Below are 6234 nucleotides of genomic sequence, written 5' to 3'. Positions count from 1 at the left end.
TGAAATATATACATATCTGAAAGTTATATGAATAGAATACTCAGATAGTGAAGCCCCAGCTGGACATCTCTTGTTACCAAATGAAGCTTCGTTTATGGAACTGGGTTGCCTTTAATTGAATATTTGTCCAACTGGACCACATGCCAGTCCCCAAACAACTCAGGCCATTACCAAGGCTGTTGGTTGCTCTCCACAAACAGGTAGTAAGGAAGGCCCTATTGCTGAAGACAATACCTACACAATTCATTGAACACAGGGATGTTGAGCAGGTTCTTACCTAGAACCATCACCATATTGGTGAGTGTTTATGGACCTGGAAGGTACTTGCATGCTACCAAAAGAACTGCAAACGTTTTGATCTACAGTGACAATTTAGCCTGTAGGATACACCAGCGGAACAAATCTTGTGAGAATAACCAACCAGTATCTGATTTGACTTAAGGCCCACTCCACGAGATGGAACCCATACCCAGTACTGCTTGAGTGACAATGCATTTGAGATTAGATATCTCAGGGACCTAGGGTAAAACCAAATACCACTGTTTAAACAAGCAAAAATAAAAAACAACAATCAAACAAAAGTAATAAAATGACTCCTAATAATATTCAGCTATACTTATAGATCAGTGCCTTGCACAGCCAGCATCAGAGAGACCTCCATCTGCAGCAGATGGGAACAAATACTGACTTATAGCTGGGCACTAAGCAGAAAAGGAGGGACGAAGAACACTAACCTGAAATTGGATGTCTCCATCAAATCCTACTCCTCAGGCCTCATGGAAACCTGAAGAACAGAAGGTGGAAAGAGTGTAAGAGCCAGAGAGGCTGGAGCACACCAAAGAAACAAGAGCCTGTAAATCAATAGGATTGACACAGATATGAACTTATATAGACCGAGGCAGCATGCACAGGGCCTGCACAATCTTCATGAGAAGGGGTCGGAAAACTGAAAGGAGAAGTTGATACATGTTCCCATCCCTAACCTGGAAGTTTTCTCCAATTGATAACCACTTGCAAATGATAGATTAGTTTTCCCCAAGGGAGTCTTAGTGAGAAAAAAATTACTCTGAAGCATAGGCTACATGCCAGCTTTATTTGTGGAGGGCCCTTGTCTCAAAATGTCGTGTCAAGGTTTTACAAAGTTATTTATTTTATTGCCTATATGTACATACATACATACACATGTATGTATGTATGCATGCATGCATGCATGAATGCATGCATGCATGCTTACTCTTTCTTTTACCCTATAGGTCTTTTGTGTATTTATTATGGCCTCCAGTTAATCATTTTTATGGGATACTTGAGTGTGTGAGTAGGTCTCTAGGTCTATATCTGTTTCTTGTGCCTTTTCTTAAGCTCTTTTATTTTTATTTTTTCTATTCTGATATACTAATTTCTTGTTTTATCTCATTATATTTCAGTTTTAATTAGCCCCTAGAAGCCTGATTGTTGTCTAAGAAGAGACAGAGAGTTTTGGTCATGACAGACATGTAGGTGGGGAGGAACTTGGAGGATTAAGGGGAAAGGCAACCATAATCAGGATATATTCTATGAAAGAAAAGACTGTTTCCAATTAAAGGAAAAAAATAGTGTTCTCCAATGGCATCTCTTTGTGCCATTTTTAAGGCTAGGTCCCATGACCAACAATAGATGGCAAACACAGGATGAGCTCAATAATATTTTTGGAGGTTCTTTGTCACACAATGTTGTCAAGGTTATTATTATTATAATTATAATTATTATTATTATTATTTTATTATAACTTTTTGGTTCTTTTTATATTTTGTTTTCTGTTTTTTAATGGGATTTCTGGGTGGAAGCATGTATATCTGTGTCTATATGTGGTTATTGTGTTTTTTAAGTTTTGTATTTGGCAGTTTTTCTTCTGCTTACCTGTTTTGTGCTATTCTGGTTTATTTTCTCTTATATTCATCAGCATCATCATTTAGATGCTTCCTTTTTTCTAAGGAGAGAGAATAAGAAAGAATATGGATTTGGTGGGTTGGAGGGGAGGAAGATCTGGGAGGAGTTGGGGAAGGGGAAATTGCAATCAGATAATATTGTATGAAAAATGTTTTTTGAGCAAGGAGTATTTCCATATAAAAATAAATTAGCAAATAAACAAAATTTAAAAATTAAAAGTGAAGAGTAGTTTACCACCCCCTCAAAAAATTTAAAAAGCATTTCATCTCTGTAAAATTGAAGAGTTGAACAAAGAAGTTTAGTGTAAACACTATTGAGCTCATTAAAACAAATATTTCCCAAAGAAAATCAAGCTGATTGGTGATCATGAGTCTTTGATTAACGAGGCATAGAGTAAGTAGCTCATAAAGAGAGACAAAAATTCATAGCTTCTTAGTGAATTAAAAGTAGGAAGCATGACGTGAGATAACAGAAAGCTGTTACCTCAAAAAGAGGCATCTTTAGCCTTTACACTACTACCAAATGGTGTTTCCTCAGACACCATCATTAAGAAAGAACTAGAAATGGACGTGAGTGGATATACTTCGTTGATGAGAGACAGTGACCATGGTAATGGGTGTATCATATCTTTTCCCTTCTCCTCCACTTATCTTCATTTTTATAAACCCCATTATAAAATTCTCTCTTTCATATATAAAAAAAATCTGAAAATAGTAAAACGTATCCTTTTACCGGGATCCCAAATCGCTTCAGAGTAATGAAATCTGGAAAGTGACCAATCTCCATTGTGTGTCACCCCACCTATCCTCACAAAGCCATGGCTGATTGTGTTCTATCTGATTGTGTCTTACATTTAACCATTTTGTGTAAAAATACTTCTAATTTGTTTCATTATGTCTAAATTCCCCTCCTTATGTTAGGTTGAAGTGTACTAGATTGAATTGTTTTCCTTTCAGGAAAGTGTGCAATATTACTTATGCCTCAGACAGTAGAAATATGTATTTTTGATATTTGAAATCAATTTCAAAGTTTAAAGTGACTATAGCATTGAACAAACGGGCTACCAGTCTAGCAATTCACAACTGGATCAAAGTAGAATCAATGTTGAAGATGATATCACAAGCAGAAATTATGTACTCCAAGATAAAAAAGTGAACCGTAAGCACTTCATGTAATAACCTTTGGCTTGAAACTGATTTGGAAATGCTTCGAAACAACACTGTGTCACTTGTAAGAAATTTAACACATGGGATTTAAAATATTTCTAAATAAATAACATCGACGTGGCAATATTCTAACTTTGTATCAAAAGGGCAAAGAAATAAAGTCTAAAAGGAAAGGGGTCCATTTTAAGGGTTGGCCACATGTTTTTTAAGACAGGAGAAATAGTTTGAGAAGGTCTGGGAAATGTTGAAGGAAACCATGTAGGGAGCTATAAACTCCACGTTTACCTTCCTGATATCCAGCTTCCAATTTCTGGTGAAAGTCTGTGTAGAGGAGAGAACCAAACCACGCACATGGCAACTCATTCCAAAAGCCATTGTCTAAACAGATTGAGCTCTCACAACAACCATACATTTTCTTTTGAAACATGGTGAATCTACTTTCAAAACTGAAATATTCCTTGCTCAGTGTGTTGATCAAGGCCTCTCCCCTTGCTTTGATGTTTTTCATTCATAGTAAGGATAATTCATAATTCTTAATTCATAGTATTAAAGTGAAGATCTAAAAATAAAATAAGAATACTGATATTACTTATGGAGTTTGGAATGTAGTGCATACATATTTCTATTTTCTGAAAGGATATGAAACAAGCATCTATTCAAACATTTTATACCTCAGTGACTCACATCATCATAAATAAACGTCACACTGGAATAAATATCAGAATGGGCATCTCATATCAGCTTCACCAGAATCCAAGAATGGGGTCCTTGATGCCCCTTTTGTTTGTAGTTCTGTATTATCAATATAATGCAGTTTCTGTGTATAGTTAAGAATCTAAAATAGTAATAGTATCAGGATAGTATGTGTTGACTTCAATAGGATTTGTTACAGAAAATGAATATGAGCAACTGATAAAAATAGTAAGGAAAACACTGAATAACTGTCATTTTAACAAACATCTAGGACACGGAACATTCAGTATGAGTGGGGTTGTATAAAACAACACAAAGAATCCAAGAGTTTTACTTTCAAGCAAACATGTCATATGATCAACCGGGATGCACTATGTCCTAAGGGTGTTCTTTTGTGTTGTTGAGGAAAATGTGTCATGGTGACAGTATGATTATTATTGGTGACTATTTAGTAATGTTTCCAGTGCTCACTATAAGAGGCAGACAAGAGCTAGGACCATGCTGATTCTCAGCCTAGATTTAAAATACTTTTTATGGGGTTACTTGATTTTCCTCAAGTTGCAAAAGGTGGGACATTCTTTTTAAAATCTTTTTCAGAATTTTCTCTTATGAGGATCTCAGACTCCTCACTCACCTCAGAGAGGAAGTTCAGGGTGAAAATTTTTGGTATAAAAATTTATAGAGCCTCTTGTGGTTATCCAAATGTCTACAAAATGTGAAGAATGAGCCCAACCTTAGTAAATGTGTAATAGTGTAGGCAAAATATGACAGCACAAAAGAAAGGGGTGGGTGCTAGTGCTAACCAATTTCTAGTCATTTATATTTTGTCTGTCCCCTAATGCTCACAATATGGCCCCCAAAGAAACCTCTTAAAAGTTTGAGTCTGGGTGTATAGTTCAGGAATAACATGTTAAACTTATGTTAGGCCCTAGATTCAACTCACAGTAACAATAAAAGAGATAAGTAACACTACTAAACCATCTGACTCAAAACAGTTAAGCCTAACAACAATTATACAAATAAAATATTACTATCACTATCTTAATAATAATAAAATCACAGCAAATCAGTTATACAACAGTCAGGATCACAATATTCAGGGCTACTGGAGTGAAAAATCTTCTCAATTGTGCAAATGCTCCTTGAATTGCCTTGAGTATACACAACTGGGTGCAATTAAAGTCCCCAGGCCTTTCCATTAAAAAGTCTGAGTCAGAATTTCTAGAACAAGTCTAATAATTTGATAGTTTAATGAAATAAATTATAATCTTTAATCACTAGGTAGGTTTCACAAATATGTCATGTTGTGATGCAAAGCCCTCCTCAGACATGACATGGTGTAGAAGGATCTTCTGTCTATGTGTTACTTGCATTGGTTAAAGAAAGAGACTGCCTTGACCTTTTGATAGGGCAGAACTTAGATGGGTGAGTAGACAGAACAGGATGCTGGGAGAAAGAAGGCACGCTGAGAGCTGCCCACCATGAAGCTGCCAGGTCAGACATGCTGAATCTTTCCCGGTAAGCCACGGCCTTGTGGTGATATACAGATTATTAGAAATAGGTTGAATCAAGATGTGAGAGTTAGCCAATAAGAGGCTAGAGCTAATGGACCAGACAGTAATTTAATTAATACAGATCTCCATGTGATTATTTCAGGCATAAGCTAGCCGGGTGGCTGGAACGACAAGCAGTCCGACCTGCCTGGTGTAAGCCAGTCAGGTGGCAGAATGCATCCTGCTGCTCCACCTACAACAATGATATCCTCTGTAAGACATTTTAGTTTATAATTTTCACTTTGTCTCCTATTTTCTGTCAAGTCCGGGGTATTCCTTTCAGTTGCTTGCCTTGTGCCTAAACTTATTTTCCGGAAAATACTTTATATCAGTCATTGACACCTGAGTATGAACTAAATTGTTTCCTCTCCTGATGACTTTGTATTTTAAGTTTTATTTAGTTCAGGATGTGGGAGGAAAGGCGCTGCCTTCTGGTTAGAGAATAAAATGTTCAGCAAACTGGAAAGTGAGAAGGGTAGGAGGAATGAGAAAAGTATGATTTGGGGGCCCTTGAAACCACGAGAGAGGGATGACTATTCTCAGGCTCTGAGTTTAAAATTGTTCTGACCAAAGTGAGGATGTGATGATTATTGCATGTATATTTGGGTAGATGTCAGATGTTCACATGGAATTAAACGTGATTTAGAAAAAGAGGAAAGGGAAGTCAGTGTACACAGAGATGCTCTCCAAATGCCAGGCTCACACAGCAGGCGCCAGACCACATGCATTCCTGGAATAGTGTGAAGTTTGCTGGTTGAAATGATAAATGACTCCTTTGATTTACAGTGACACGTTTAATCAGCTTGAGAGTTCTCTTTGCGCGTGTAGTTGTGATGTGAGACACTGTGTAACACATTCTGGTAATCAGTAAGTTCGTTTCTGAACCCTTATTTCTA

This window comes from Arvicola amphibius, chromosome 3, assembly GCF_903992535.2.
Source record: "Arvicola amphibius chromosome 3, mArvAmp1.2, whole genome shotgun sequence".
Lineage (NCBI taxonomy): Eukaryota > Metazoa > Chordata > Mammalia > Rodentia > Cricetidae > Arvicola > Arvicola amphibius.
The sequence above is the reverse complement of the archived record's forward strand: the minus strand, read 5'-3'. Positions refer to the sequence as shown.